General features: G+C 39.2%; 1 protein-coding gene across 7 annotated transcripts in view; it reads right to left on the bottom strand.

Moving 5' to 3' along the window:
* Positions 1-13980: 13980 nt before the first annotated feature.
* The window catches only part of LOC136834372 (basic helix-loop-helix ARNT-like protein 1), a 509755-nt gene continuing 506851 nt past the window's right edge, over positions 13981-16884 (bottom strand). For all 7 annotated transcript variants that reach the window (XM_067096924.1, XM_067096926.1, XM_067096923.1 and 4 more), the window contains one exon: positions 13981-14217. The gene's annotated coding sequence lies outside the window, so the exon portion shown is untranslated. The remainder of the gene's footprint in view (positions 14218-16884) is intronic.

Genomic DNA, 16884 nt, shown 5'->3' with positions numbered 1-16884 from the left:
GAAAAATACCGCGAATGGGCGAATTTTCCGCGAATAAGGGCTAGATATGTTCCACAGAGAAACCCGCGAGTGCGTGAGTCTGCGAACCATGAGAACGCGAATACGGGCGGTTTACTGTACTGTCATCCTGAACCTCTTACAAAATTTGCATTTTGCTCTTGGGATGTTAAAGTTCTGGATAGTCTTGAAACTCGTGATGGAGAAGAACCTGATGGTTTCTGCCCTTTGTCTTTTAAAAAAGTTTCTAGCGTGTTGTCCCCCAAAGTTTAGTAGATTCTATAGGTTTTTCATGTCAACATATAGTTGAGGGTGAGTGCAATCTCAGTAGTACAGTGCCTGTTCCAAAGAGTGGCACATCTGCAGACTGCAATAATTACAGGCCAATCTCTGTTCTCCCTGTCCTGTCCAAAGTTGCTGAAAAACTTAGTAACTGCGATGCTCTTTTAGACTTGGCATGCCATTTGCAAGAGAACCTGGATAAGGGTTTAGAGTGCAGAGTAATTCAGATAGATTTTAAAGCTGCTTTTGATTTAGTAAATCACAAGGCACTGTATAATCTTCAGAATCTTGGACTGGATAGATATGTTATACGATTACTTCAAGATTTCTTTACAGGTAGTCAGCAGCGATTTGCTCTGGACGGGATCTTTAGTGAACCCGGACCTATTGTTTCTGGAGTTCCACAGGACAGTGTTCTTGGTCCACTGTTATTTTTAGTGTATAAAAGTGACATGGTTGTTGGCTTGGAAAACAAGATTGTTCAGTATGCTGATAATGCAACACTTGTGGGTGTAGCAAATCACTTTTGAGAAATGAAGCTACCCTCAGCCTCAATCTGGATATGGACCGGATCAGGGAATGGTGTAGTTGGTGGGGTATGAGTCTGAACTCCAGAAAAACGAAAACACTATCAATTAGCAGATCTCTTTTAGACAGTCGTTTGTGGTAGTAGGTTTCTGTTTCCTAATAATAGGAGTAGTTATGACCTGGACCATTGACGAATGGTCTCTTGTTTGTCACTTTTTCATAAGTTGTATTTCAACAGATCTTTCACGTACACAATTGATCCCTGATCCCCTTTATATGCCGAGAGCAACCATATTCGCTGAACAGCGGTAGCGATATGCAGTGAATGTGCCTCGCTGTTGAACTTCTCAGTTCCAGAGATCCTTTATTCCTCATAACATTGTACTATGGAACAGCCTCCCAGAGGAAGTTGTGCAATTGGAACTTTAGTTCAAGTGTCAGGTTTGTTCTTTCTGTATTTCCCTTTACCTCATCTTCTTTCTAATGAACACCATACTCTTGAAAGTTTGAATTTCAAGCCAGTGCCCCCTTTGGGCTTGTTCCATTTGAATAAGTTTCATCTGAACAATATAATAATAATAATAATCTGATTAGTATCTGGTTTTGCTGATGAGCGTGGTAGGGCAAATGTTACATTGGTACAGTACTCTAGGTGAGTAGTTGATTTTGCCTGCTGATATTTTTGGTAAGGGAATATATTTAGTTTTGACAGAGTTGTACCTCTGGCCATATATTTTGCCGTAAGATGTTCTTTTTTACATCTTGAGTTATTTTTGATACAGTATATTCATTCATATTTTCACAGCATTTAGTGGCCTCTCCAGCTCCAAAGTTTGTCAAAATGGCCCAAATTAGTAATTAGTAAAACTGAATACTTTCTTAGTAACTTAATCTAGGTCTGGGAAGTCAAGTGTATTACTGGAGTGACATTCAATTTCTTCAGAAGGCAAGGGTTTCGATATATTTCAGATTTCTTTATAAAGATTACAATTCCATTCTTACCTCATTAGTTCTTAGCTGTGAAAAAAATGCAGCCATTGCAGTTTCTGTTGTACTTAGTTGTTCTCCAAGTTGGAAAGCAAAGCAAAATTGCAGCTGCCCTTGATGAGATGTAGAATGTGTTAACAACTGGTGTAGTTTGTTGGGTTTGAAGTAGAACTAGACTATGAATTAGCTCATCTCCCACTGTGACTGATGTCATTTAGTACTGAATGTATTTTTGACTCCTTTTAAGCACTTCCGGAGTACGTAAACCCCTTGACCATCCACACTGTGCCATTGATCTCATCTTTTTCAGTAATAATATGTACATATAGTAGCAGAAGTGCAAATAAAAACAGGTGCTATAAGAGAAAGTACCTTGTCACAGCTGTGTGTACTAGCTGAGCATCATACGTTTGCTTATTGGGTGTGGTGCGAAGGTTGTTTGCCAGCTGACTAATTAATGAGTGTGATGGGGAAGAATTATAAGCAAATGGGTCAGGTGGGAGTGATGGTAAACTTGCACAGTGAACCTGCCTTGGTCCTGTGCCCTGTTCTCTTGCTGTGGTTTCTACATGAATATTGCATGGCACAGTAAGGTTTAATGTAAGTAGTCATAATGCAATTGTTTTCAGTTGGTATACTAGGGTAAACTACATAACATCCAGTAGAGTACGCAAAATTAATTATATAACCATATACCATGTATACTGTATTGTACATAGGAAATGTACATAAGGGGTGTCTTGCAAACATGAATGCAGAAGCATCTTGTTTACATGTGCGTTACTGTTCAACATTTCTGGTAATTTTTATTTTCTTGGTGTCCTTATCCAGCTTTCAATAGACCCTTATATAGATTATAGATTTTACTCATGAAGGTCTTGGCTTTCCTACCTTATGGAACCTGAGGTGGACAGTAATTCTGAGTAGCCTGAATTACTTTTCTTTCAGGGTATAAGAATACGTAGCAAGTACCACTTTTCAGTTGTCAGTCTTTCATCTATACTATACTGAACATTGTGGTTTCTTGGTTTTATTGCACATGTCTGACTGTTTAATAGCAAGTGTTATGAATATTACTAATAATTATTTGTTGTTCAGAGGCAGGATGAAGTAAAGTCATAAATGAGGATTTGGGCCATATGCAAATTTTGAGAAAATACAAACGGTAGAAGAAATTGGAAGACCTCGCAACGTCTGAACCAGTTGTGGAAAAATATGACACATCTTCGGAGATTATTATGATAAAGGTTAGGTAAGCTTGTATTTCAGTGTTAATGGTGTAGTATTTACAGTGTAGTACCCAGAAAATATTGTAATTTTGTAACTTGATTGTAGCCTACTAGTATGTACAGGTAACTGACACAAATTCCATTGAGAAATTGTCATTCTGAAATGCTTTCAGTTTGTGAGTTTTTACATTTTAAAATGCAAGTTAAATAATTGTAGTAATTTGAGTTTTTTGAGTCTCCCATAAGCCAGATGAAATGAGTATTTTGATGTGCCATATTGGTTAAACTTCTTTTTACAACTAACAGTCCTAGAAAGGTTAGGCAGGGATTACAAGGTCCAGGTTAAGTAGGGCAGTCTCAAGTAGGCAGTACCTGAGTCAAGTCAGATTTCCCCTCGTTATTCATTGTTGATTATAAAATGACCCCAAGCAATATACATTCTAGCTAGCAGACAGTTCTGCCAAAAAGATACCACTGAAGAGCTGGCAATGGGGGTGAAGTGTGTCCATTATCTGAAGAAGTGGTAATCATAGTCATGGTGGAAGGGTGGCATGTGGTTTTTATGAACTTCTACTATAGAGGTCAGCAACCCCTTTTGGGATAGCGCTGTCAGTGTGCCTCTTGTGCTGCACTGTTGGCATTACTTGAGGTTCTTTACAGCATCCCTTTGGCCACTAGCTGCAACCCTTCATTCCTATCATGCTCTTTCTTCCATCCTGTTTTCCTCCCTCTCCTAACAGTTGATTTGTAGTGCAAGTGTGAGGTTTTCCTTCTGTTACACCTTTAAAACTTTTGTACTCTCAGTTTCCCTTTCAGTGCTGAATGACCTCATAAGAAACAGCACCAGGCCTTTGGCCTAAACTTCATGTTCCATTCCTATACGTGTCAACAAGAGCAAAGGTAATATAGGTAGGAAAAAGAGGAGTATAAGGGAGATTAGTAATTTGTGTATTAGTGGTTAGAGTGGCAAGGATTGTGGCCTTTTTTGCAAAACTTTTATCCCCTCCAAAGGTCAAAAAGTATCCTTTCATCTCTGCTTGATTGGAGAAAAGATTTTGGAGGCAAGGAGGGAGAGAATTGTGAAAAGGTGAAGATAAGCACAAGAGTAAAAATGGGGTTTGTAACTAATGAAAGCACTCATGATACAAAGAGCCTTATTAGAATCTTTGATATCACTTGAGCAACTAAGCTAAGCTATGTGAGATGATTGAGAGTCAGGCCTCGGCTATATGGATTACCATGAGTATTGAGTAGTTTGGCGTGATCATTGTTAAATTACTTGGGAATAAACCAAAGGTACTGAAGTTGTGTCATCTCACCCCATGAAATATGTATTTCCATAATTCTGTTGACTAGAAAATCCAACTTGATTGCCTCCTTGTCCTGTTCAAGAATGAGCCTTGATTGGCATGCTCAGTTTTACGCAAGAGGCCCATTTCCTCTCATTTTGTGTATGATTGTCTTACTGCAATTCTGCTCTCGTTACTTCATTTTGTCAATTATTAATCATCAATTCTCCAAGATGATAATTCTCAAACCTCATTTTACTAATTTCCAAAGCTTTTTCATTAAAATCTATTTCATACGAGTAACTTACTGAGTAATTACATAGCTATAGTTTCAACTTGCATGGCAGCTTAAATTTTGAAAATCACGGTAGCACTTTTATTGTTTTTGTGTTGGTGACTAGCCTAGCCCACTTTCAGGGAACAAGAGGAACAACGTAGCAAAGAGCTTCAATTTGTTTCTGCTGGCCTACAACTGAACATCACTTTTAAGAAGCAGCTTGTTTTGAATTCTGATCACTGACTGGTTGATATTTTCCCCAGTTGGTGAAGTAATTTACATTTGGTAACCATTGGCTGTTTAGTGGTAGGTTTTCCTTTGAGACCTGTTTTTCTAGAATTAAAGACTGATTTTCACCTAATAAAGACTTGTTTTTGACTGAATTAAGACTTTTCCTGGTTTGAGACTTATTTGCACTGAATTACGTTGGGCTCAAGTTCAGCTAGTATTCATTATTGCAGTTAAAGCTGCAATACAAGACTGACTAAAGCCTCTTATGATTCACATACTATTTGTACTGATTGTAGGTGTCAAGTATGTTCGATAGATTTGACCTGTGAAGAATGCAGATTAGAAAAGACGGAAAGTTTTAAAGCCACATTTGACCAAACTAGAAAGGGACAGGAAGAGAAAGGTGGCTCCTAGAGCCGAAGGTAAGACTTTAGCTAGTCTAGACTCTATACCTAAGTCTGTTATTATTGATAATGTTCCTATTATTTCTTCCCCTCTACCTGTCGTGTCTCCCATGCTTCCGATCCCGATCCCATTGCCAGTCTTAAATCAAGGTTTGACCAGAAATTCGGTCTTATTGTGAATGCTGTGGCCCAGTAAGGGGCATCCAACAAAGTCCTGATGGATAAAGTGAGTGACAGAAGTGACAGTGCACTGTTAGTGAGGAGGTGGCTACTTGTCCCACCAATTCTCCTAGACAAAGGTCCCTGTTATACTCCCCTAAACCTGGGAGGAGGCATACTGGAAGTCTAAGGGATGTCATGGGGGTCTTTCCATGGGTAGTTGCCCCCCTTGGTCGACCCTGTTGTTACTTCCCAGGCTGCGACTGACAGCCATTGGAAAGGCATCACTGTGGAAGTGCATCATTTGTCCTCTAGTTTGAGGGCTTCCAGTCTTGACAAGAGGTGCCAGTGGTGTTTTTCAGACGTCTTGGTCTTTGAAAAGGCATGCAGCAGATGCTGACCACTCTTCTCCACTTCCCTGTAAGAGGTTCAAAGAACCTGTTTATAGCCCTCAGCCTTCCTGCAGCGCCTGGGACAGTCCAGAGCACTTTTCCCCTGAGTGCCTTGTGGTAGAGCACCAGTATTTGTCTCTTAAACTTTCTTCTATTGCTCGTAAGTGCTCAGTGTCCTCTTCTAAACATCAGTCATCTCATGAGCGCCCATCTACTGCCTCTGAGCGCCCAGCAGTGCCCGGCGCCAACTCCCAGCCGTTTGGCACCAACTGCTGTGCGCTCGACTCCTCCTCGTCAGCTGCCTACTTCGGGTCCTCCCACGCCAACAGTGTTTGATCCGTCTTTGGCAGCCATCCAGTGCCAACTTGATGACATTTTGGGATTACTCGAGAAGGCACCCTCTGCAGTTAAGGCTTCTATGGACTTGTCTCTGTCCCTGATCTCTTCGGAAGAGGAAGAGTTAGATCAGAGCACTGCTCCCTCAGCTTATGCACCCCTGCTGAAGTATTTTCTGCCAAGCTTTCCACCCTTTTTTACCCCAGTGACCTTGGTTTCTCCTGCTTTGGCTTTCATGATGAGCAACCAGCCTGTTGATAGTTCCAGGCTCCCTAAGATGGTTCTTTCCTCCTCTTCAAGGAAGGCCTTGAGTGAATTGCAGTTCGGCTTTCAGAGAAGAGAGAGCAAGGAAAGACCTCTTTTTGTTTTCCTCCTCTTGACTTTCTTGTAGGAGATACCTATCCTACACCACAGGAGAGGCTCCTTCTTTGGAAGTCGCTGCCTCCTCCCAGGGGGACTTCTCCGGTCTCATGACTCAACGCGTAGGCCAGCCTTCTCATCAGCGAAGGTTGTTCTCGTCAACAGGTGGGTTAAGCTTGAACGATTGTTTGGACGGGACCACACATAACAGCTGACTTACTCTAAGTTCTACTACAGTTTAAAACAAAATCGTTTGCCTGTATTAGTGACATAGAGAAGGCATTTTAAATGGTGCAACTTAGGCAAGAAGATAGAAACTATACTAGATTTTTATGGTTAGAATATCCAACAGACACCAATAGTAAATTGTTGGTGTATAGGTTTCGAGTTGTTTTATTTGGAGCTACATGTTCTCCCTTTCTGCTGAATGCAATGATTAAGAAACACCTATCTGTGATAGAAGGTGACGTAGAAAGGATAAAAAGAGGACTATATGTAGATGACTTGCAGCTCACCAGCAATGATGGTGATAAACTGGTAAATTTTTTCTTTGAAGCAAATAAGATATTTGTGCAGGCACATTTATATCTGAAGGAATGGATGAGTGATAATGATTCGTTGCAAACTATTGCTAGAACGTATGGGATTAGTGCCAGAGAACAAACAACTCATAAGGTCTTAGGCCTGAACTGGGACAAAGAGAAAGATACCTTGACATTACATCCTACTAAGATAAATAAGTCCAGCCAGACTAAGAGAGAATTGTTAAGAACTGTAGCACAGATTTACGATCCATTTGGAGTACTTCTACTTGTTACTATTAGGGCAAGGATATACCTTCAGAATTTGTGGGAGCAACAACTGGATTGGGATGAATATCTCCCAGACCCGTTACAAAAACAATGGGTCGAGTTATCTGAAGACTTGGAAAAATGCCTTGAGATTTCCTTTCCTAGGAATACTACCCTAGGAGAGGGGGACTCCTTACAAATAGTCTGCGATGCCAGTGAGTTAGCATATGGTTGTGTAGCCTGTAGAGTTAAGAACGAAAACTTATTTAATGGTGGCAAAGGCAAGAGTAGCGCCCATTAAAGAATTAACTGTTCCAAAACATGGGTTGATAGTATGGTTGCTAGCAACAAGAATGACCAAATTTATTAAAGAATCCTTTGAGAAGGATGAGTTTGTTGAATTGCTCATTTGGGCGGACAGTAAAGTCGCCCTAAGTTGACTAGTATTGAAAAATGTTCTCCCTGTATTTGTGAAAAATAGAGCACAGGAAGTAAACTTTTTAATTCCAGAGGCAGTCTTGTCCTGTGTGCCTATGGATGATAATCCCAGTGACTGGTTGACACGTGGGAAAAGGACAGAAATGATCTTGGATAGTTCTCTCTGGTGGGAGGGATCCCTTGCTTAAAAAATTCCTCTTGACCAATAGATAGGTCATGGGTTGATGGATCACTTGTGCAGGGGAGAGAAGAGAACATTTTGGTCAATATTGTAGGGGACAACCTGAATGGTGATACTCACTTGCTGAATTGGGAAAGATTCAGCAAGGTTTAAAAGGTATAGGACCACGACGTGGATCCTATGATTTTGAATAATTGTAGTTCAGCCAATATGAAGAAACATGGTGAATTGACCTTGGAAGAACTCCATGCAAAAGGAATTTTTCCAAGAGGAATATGGGAGTTTGATGAAGGGGGTAAGAAAACCAAAACTACCTCTCATACACCAGTTGAATCTTTACCTGGACAACAGGGTAATAAGTTGTAAGGGTAGACTAGAACATGCGCAGTTACCTGAAGCTGCTAAGTTTCCTATACTACTGCCAAAGAGTTGCTATGTTACTTAGGTAATTATTAAAGAACATCATGATGCTAATACTCATATGGGTGTAAATGCAACTGTGATGAGTGTCAGCTAGGAATTCTGGATCCCACAGATAAGGCAACTAAGTATATTACATCATTGTGGTGTTTGTAGGAGAATGCAGGGGAGGCCATATAGGCCCAATACAGTATAGTTCCTCCATTACCTGAGTTCAGGGTGTAATGTAAGCAACCTTTTAATACCACAGGCGTGGACAACACTGGCGCATTATGGTTTAAGGAGAAGGGACAGAACCCTGAGAAGGCTTATATCTTATTTACGTGCCCGATAACCAGAGGCATACATGTGGAACTAGTTGATAACAAGTCCTGTAACTCGTTCCTCTTGAGTTTTAGAAAATTCTGCAGCAGAAGAGGTTTCCCAGCACTCATGTTGTGACAACGCCACCACATTTGTAGCAGCATCAAAATATCTTAAGACCATGTCTGTTAGATATAAAGCGTAACTGGAAGTTCAAACCACGGTTCTGTGGGAAAGGCTGATAGGACTTCAGGATCATAGGCCAAGCCTTACTCAGTTTTGAAGGGCTGACTTGTATACTGGTAGAACTAGAAGGAATTATCAATGATAGACCATTAAGTTACACACCCGGGGATTTTAATCAGTTTGGAAATTTTAACCCCTAACCATTTGATTCTTGGAAGAAAGCTTAAGTCCTTCTCAAGAGAAGTAGAAAATTGGGAAGAGATCTCTGGTGACCCTACCTGTGGACGGAGAGGGTTTAACGAGAAAAGATTCCTGTATGTATCCAGGTTGTGCAACAACCTGTGGAAAAGATGGGAGAGGGAGTATTTAACAACATTAACAGAGACCCATCGAGTAGGAGCGATGCATGGCTCTTGACCCAGGATAGGGGAAGTAGTCCTCATTCATGACAAGGGGCCAAGGAGCAAGTGGAAGTTGGGCCAAATGATCGGGTTACATATGGGGTGAGACAAGATCCCAAGAGTGGCTACTCTAAGAACAGCCCCCAGCCAGCTCATGAGACCTGTAATTAAGTTATACCCCATAGAGCTGTGGTAGGAGATGAGGGAAATAAATCCTGCGACAGAAGACTTTCAGTGACAGGTCACTGGAATGCCCCAGATCTGATGTGTTAAAACTCGTGTTGTCAATAACTGCTGGACATCTTGTCTTCCCCCATCCTTCAGGAATTAAGTAATCCTGAAATCCTTTTACTTAGTTAAACTTCGTTCTTAAATCAGTTTAAACATTACAGTAATTGTGGTATTGTTGAAAGTACCTTTATTTAGAGAAATTTATCTACAACTTAAACATCGAATTCTGATAAAAATTAAAGGTTGAAAACAATCTAGCAGCTCAGAGTTAGAGATAGGGATGGTAAGTTTAGTCCACATCATTATTAATTCAGGCTTTAAAATTGTGGTTTTGTTAGATTTAGCACCTTGGCTGGATTTTAGAAGGAAATCACAGCTAAGTCAGTGCATTGTCGGTGCTTTCCTGGTACACAGTGCTAAGTCTGTAGAGAATATTTCAAGAGCTCAGGGAATTAATTATTCTTTGGGGGAAAGCCTGCATCTTCCACAGTTGCTAACTCTCTACCTTCTGACTGTGGTGTGTTGAAGAGGAGGGATGCCACTTTTAAAGGTCTTTGGTCCTTTTCTAACCCATGAATGGTGTGGCCAGTCCCTGGATCTTTTTTTCTTCAGAGTCAGTGATTAAGGAGTTGGGTGAGAAACACCATAGTCACAGGGTGGCTTTCTTCAGCACTGCTTGTTGGTCAAGATCTTTCTAATGCTTTTCCGGCCTGTTTTGTCAGATTTCCTTTTGGTAACTTTTCTAGTCTTCACCAAGAGTTGTGATTTTATCCTATGCCTTTGGTAAGTGAAGTTATGAGAATCATTACCCCAAAACTAGGGTTTTGCCAGCTTTCCTTAACTGCAATTATATTTAATAACTTAATAAAATTTCTACTTTAAGTTCAGAGGCGGTGTTTTACAGTTTTAGGGAAAGTAGTGCCATCTTAAGGGTAATGTTTACTGAATTTGTGGCTTACACAGTATTACAGGATCTTTTGGTTCCAGGTATCTCTTGATTTGGTTTTGTTGCTCCAGTTTCATTTAAAATCAAATCCTTTGGGTGAGCCTTTTGATAGTCTAGAAGTTTGACTCAAAGAGGTCTTGTTAATCATAATACGTCCAGTCTCGTAAAACTGGCACTTTTGGGACCAGGCCACTGCAAGACCACAGAAAATCCTGGATGATAGAAATCACCCCTAAAAGACCCCCTATGTACAGTCATGCCAGCTCATTCCACATATAGAGTGCTGTGTTATCAAAGGTAGAACAAAGCTTATGAATAGTCACTGTCATTCATTAGGTTTAGTTCCTTAACAAAATTCTGGCTTGCTCCATAAGCATCTCTCTGGAAATGCTTACACCTTTGCTACATCAGAGATTAAACCTCTTTATAAGTGCAGTCAAATTATGATCTCCTCGCACCCTTCGTTGTTTTAGGCACTTTGAACTTTTCTCGTTTTCTTTTTCAATAGAAACTTAAAAATCTGCTGCTTTTATTTCTTTAAACCTGCATGAGTTGAGAGAGAGAGAGAGAGAGAGAGTTCTGTCGGCCCCATTAGGTGGTTACACTGACAAACAATTATTTTACAAAGTCAAATAATACAGTTGTATTAAGAATAATGATAATTTTAGTAAAACTATTGTTTTACATGCTGTATGCAATCACATTTCATGTATTATTGTCATCATTGTATTATAATTTATGAACATGGCAAACACATGCCATTTGCATCCTGCTAATGTGTACATTCTTAAAATCATCAGCTGATTGCGTTTTACTGACTTTGGAAATTCGTTTTTCTGTATATGTACTTTATTTATAAATGCAGTAAATTAAATTAAGTAAAGCTATGATTTCACCACTGTTGGATGTTGCTTTTGCCTCTTCCAAAACATTTTGTGGCCTGCACATTACACATTATCTGTTTCTTCTGCCACAGCTACACAGTTTGTGGCTTGTACATTATGTTTCTTCTGCCACAGCTACAACTGTAAATTTAGTGGCATACTTTCTTAACACTTTCCTCTCCATTGAGTGAAGGATGAGTAAAGATTTATTTTATTTTAATTTGTGGAAGTTACCATTGAAAATTGGCAAATTTTTAACAAGCTAACAACTGTAGTGCAATGCTTAACCCTTAGTGGACGGATTGAGCTTCAGTGTGAACTAATACAGGTTTGGGGAGGTGGATGGATTGAGCTTCAGTGTGAAGCAAGTGCCTTTTCCTGTTATGGTAATAATGATTTGAAACAAGGGTGCCAATACTTATATGCTATAAATTCATTAATGGCAACTTTTATACAGACGTGAGTAAGGCCAGTATAAATAATGCTTGTGACTTCAAGGGGAAAGTACTGCATCTCTCTTTCACATGAGTCTTTTTTGTAAATTTACAACGTAAATATCTGAAGGTTGCTGTTGTTTTTGTTTTTTGTCTTTACGATAGTATGTCGGTTGTAAATGTAATTTTACAAAGAAAATTGCAATGAAGTATTAGAAAAAGCATGTAAAAAGAAAAAAAAAAAGTTACCTGATCTTTCCTTCTCAAAAATAAATTTACATGAATATTTTACAACAAATATGCAAAAAATTTATTACTGCTTTTATTTTTATCTGTTTTGATATTGTGTGAGCAGTAATAATTTTACAAAATCCAAAAACTTATTTATTAGAAAAAAACATATATAAGTTGGTAAAATTTTGATTGTCTTGTAAATGAGGCCCCCAAGGGGTTGTAACTAGTCATTTCAACTTCTCATGGAAGGTAGGGAAAATTTGTTTAGAATTTTTATATATACAGTGTGAATGTACGTGTCATTCTCTTTTTTTTTCCATTGATGTGATTTTTTTTATTTTGCTGACCTCAAAGTTTCTCGGTCTGGGGTGCTGCATTGATAAATTATGCCGTCCTTAGAGTTAATGTATTAGGTATAGTAGCTGATGTGGCAAAAGGGGCTGTTTCTCGATTGATGTTTATGTTGGTACTTATTATTTATTTATGCCCGTGTCTTGCACATGTGAATAGTAAGTGGTGGTTAATTATAAGAAATAGTGATGAATTCTTAGACAATGCACAATGTTGGTAAGCCTGATTTAATGTATGAAGATTTGCTTTTAACCTAATGAACTTTGGCTTCTAGGCCTATTTATTGGTCACAGGATAACTCGGATACACAGTAATATGCATTATCAATGGTATCTACCAAAACCAAGACAGGCATAGAAAGCCTAGTGTGGTGTAATCTACTGAAAATACATTTGCACTATACATGATGTATATATAATGAAATGTTTTTGGACAAAATTTTAAGGATTGGAAGATACACAAGTATATACGCAAGTTATGGTTCTTTTGTATGCTGTATATTTTTGTTTCACAGAATGTTTTTGTTGGAAATAAACTGTGTTTGTGTATTTACGGAGCAAGCTTCAGTTCCAAAATCCGAAAAAATCCAAAAACTGAAATGTGGCGCCACTCGAGAACTAATGGCAGCTGATTCAAAAAACCCCAGGATCTCGGGAGTTCCCAGACCGTGGAGTGGAAGATTTTCAAGGTCAGACAGTACATTAATAATAAAAATGATTTAAGCTGTTATCTCTTCAAAAGCTCCCATCCTTGAATTTGCCTTCTGGCAGTTGTGTTGGAGCCTTCTGGTTGGAGCCTAGCAACTGGCTCTCACTAGTTGCTAGGCTTAAATCTTCCTAGGCTGTTGGTATGAGCCTGGTGAGTGAGCAAATTGCATTACCTCTGCATATGCAAAGCTTTTGTTACTTGAATTGTTAGTGCTTATCTAACTTTGATGGCGCTTGGTTCTCATTGTTATCCATAGTCTCTTGCATTTGAGTACTAAAGTTACTCTTCGTATTTTTACAAGGCAGGCGTTTTAACCCTGCGTTCAACCTGGCCTCATTTGTTGGGTTTGAAACCAGCTTGATTATACTGGATTACAGAAGAGTAACCCAGGTAAGAGATGAAAAGCTGTAGCCCCAAGATTCTTCCTCTATCTTTAGTTATATAAGTAAGGATGTGCTGTTTTGCTTATTTTGACAACATTGGTAAGGAACATTGTTGCCTTATGTAGTCCCCCCCCAACCATGCATGCTAAAAAGCATTCTCAAGACTGGCCTTTGGACAGTTGCCTGCTAGGAAGCTGTCAAACTAAGCAATTAGCATGTCAGATAAGGATTATGGTCATTCTTCATCAGGTGTTTATGACCGAGGTTTTTCAACACATGATGGTACCTTGATTCCAAATTAAAGAGTTCTTAGATACATGTTTTAAATTTTTGCTTAAGAACACAGTAGACTGCCCAGTAGATGTGTTAAGTGGTGGGCCATTGCCATGCTTTACCAAAAGTATTGTAAAATGTTATCCACGTTTTGGTACTGAGGGCAGAACTCAATTGGTATGCTTTGCGAAACAGAATATTAGTGTATCAGGGAAAATTAATTTTTCCTCCAACAGCATTTGTATTAAATTATTTTTCCAAGGACTGCGTTTGTTACAACAGTTTTACTGTAAAAGGAAAGTAAAACACTTATTCCTTGGATGTAAAAGGAAAGTAAAACACTTATTCCTTGGATGAAATGTTTTCAAATAAAATAAAATGATGGGCAATCAATGAAAATGAGGTAGGTGAATGAATGGATGAATGAATTTACATTTTGTATCTTACATGATACCTCTTTAAGAGGCAGTAATTTTATGTATTTTTGAAGCAACTGACTTCACAATTCAACTTGCAGCTTCTTCCAGAATAATCATGAAGGAAGATTAGGATATTCATCATCTGAAGGTCATAACAACTTCCCTGAAAAGAACAAAAATGGATAAAGGTGATATTCTGGGTTAACCTGCTCAAAGGGAAAGGTAAACATTATGTACTATATTTATGCAATAGTTTATATGTCAAGTGCAAAACTTAACAAAATTGTTACTTGAGATTATGATTATAATGCAGTGCTACAAGTACGTACTGTATTGCAAATCCACAGTTAGCCACTGTGCCGACAGCTTGATAAAATTCTACATCAGATATTATTTCCTTTGAATACATATCTTGTTAAAGGGCCTGCTTCAAAATTTCTCATACAGTATACAAATTCTGTCTGTTGTATTACATAATTTGATTATTTCTATTTTTCCGGTAGTGATGACTATTTTGTAACTTTGTGACAAGTTTCAAGAAAATTGATTTGGCAAGTCTTACTGTACCAAGTTTCAAGAAAATTGATTTGGCAAGTCTTACTGTACCATTAGGGAGCTAACAGTTACTGATATACTGCAAGAGCACCCTGTAGGTGAGCAGGATACCTTTCATTGTTGTTATGTAAAAATACAAATAGTTTTTATGTTTGTTGTTTGTCAGTTTTAGTCCAGGTGTTTGCCAGAGCCTTTTTTTTTTCTAATGGCATTTGTAACACAGATAATGATGGCTTAGCCACTGAACTTTGTAGGCTTTTGCTCTATTAGTGTTAGGTTTGTACCAGGTACATTCCTCACGTCTTAATGTCAGTACAGCAATTGATTCAGGTCAGCCTAGGCTATAGTTCTTGGTTAATGTCTTATTTATTGATTTTTTTTCCTAAATTCATTGCACATAGGTTTATGCTCTCGGGGGTAGTGCTTGTCAGGCACTACATAAGGTTCTTTGCAGCTTCCCTTCGGCCCCTAGCTGCAACCCCTGCCATTCCTTGTACTGTACTTCTATTCATTTATTCTTTCCTCTGTCGAATTTTCCATTGTCTCCAAACAATTGTTTCATAATGCAACTGCGAGGTTTTTGTCCTGTTATACCTTTAAAACCTTTTTTTCTCTCAATTTCCCTTTCAGTGCTGCCCATAGGTCCCAGCTCTTGGCCTTTGGCCTAAATTTTATATTCCATTCCACACGTTTATGCTCAGGATTTCACACAATATTTTTACAATTAACAATGAATTCTTCTTTTTACATATTAACTGTAGTTTTTGTTTTTCTATTCACAGTAATGGCTGCCTTGCAGTTTTGGTCGGAATACTCAGTTCCTCTGTTTTTTATTACATTGCATTTCTGCTTCCTGCTGCTTTTGCTGACATTTGGGGAAGAATGCTACCTTAAACATTTCTCAGCATCCTTTCACAGGATGGCAGGCCCTGCAGTTTTTCAGACTGCCCTGATATAAGAATTTTTTTTTTTTCTCACAGCAGCTTGCCACATTTGTAACAGTACTTGATGGTGGTTGTTTCTGGTCTCTTCCTTTTCAGTAGTACAGCAGCCTCGTTTCCTGTCTTCTCCCAGAATGTGTTGTCTTTCATTGATGCCTTCCTTCTTACGAAGGTTCTCTGTTGGAACCTATTCCTGTGTTGCCACTGGGAAAAAGGTTCAGGGTCTCTTGGTGTTCTGTCCTGGACTGGGCTGTTACCCACAGTGGTGCTGTCTTTTTCATGGATAATTGGATGTGTTTCTCTTTTTGATGGCGAGTTTTCCTTCAAGGGACTGTTAGAGAGGGGCCTGTGTCCTGTCAGGTTTGGCTTCTGCTTCTGGTTAAGCAAGCTGGTTGCCAGTCTGCTTCATTGCTATTCCATCTCTGATGTCTGACTATTTTCTTTGATACATTTCACTTCCCTACTTTTTTTGCAAGCCTTTGCTGGTTGTGTTATCATCCCCCATCTGCTCTGCCATCCTTGGGTTGTCTTGTGGATTTTTGCTGTTGTTGAGGGACCTTTTTGCCTCTGGCACTGCATTATTTCAGATGTTGGCTGGGTTCAACACTTTTGATGCCCTCTGGTGCCCACCACTGTGCTTGTGTCGTGGTAATTGCCCTGTACTGGTTATTATAGATTCACGTTACATCATTATTTTTCCGGCATCTTCCTCTGTCCTAATTTAGTTCATGATGGACTGGGTTCTGCAGTGAGTGTCTGCTACTGTCATTCCTATTGAACTGCAGTTCTGCATAGTGTGTTTGCCACTATTACCCTTGAACACCACCCCCCCCTTCCAAGGAGTTCAGTTAGTCATATCAGGGGTGTGTGTATGTTCTTTAATCTCATGTCTTTCAGCTGGAGTGTCCAGAAGTTGAACTAAAGTCTGATTGTTGCAGCTTCTGCCACCTCTCAAGTGATTCCTTTCTGCTCAATTAAGTTGAATGCTCAACATCTTCGGAGTTCCTTACATGCAGTCTTTTCATGTTTGCCTTGCACATTTCAGTCCTCTCTGTAACTGTTTAGCTTCTTCAGGATTTCTTTTTTCCTTTGCAATCCTCTCCTTAGCTGTTCATTTCTTACTGCCTGGCTTTATCCCTCTATTTCAAGAGTGCTTTGATTGCTGTCCTTTGGGTTGACAGTGGAATGTGGAGATGGTAGCATTGGTCTTTTCTCTATCAAGCTTTGGTCATGGTATTTTCCTCTTGTACTTAGAGGTCATAGCTTTGACTTTTATTTCAACTCTTTCTAGCACTGGACATCAACTGCCTCCTCCTGCTCTTTGCTCTCCTACT

The sequence above is a fragment of the Macrobrachium rosenbergii genome, chromosome 53, assembly GCF_040412425.1.
Source record: "Macrobrachium rosenbergii isolate ZJJX-2024 chromosome 53, ASM4041242v1, whole genome shotgun sequence".
In the NCBI taxonomy this organism is placed as follows: Eukaryota; Metazoa; Arthropoda; class Malacostraca; order Decapoda; family Palaemonidae; genus Macrobrachium; species Macrobrachium rosenbergii.
This window is presented reverse-complemented; position numbering and strand designations above follow the sequence as displayed.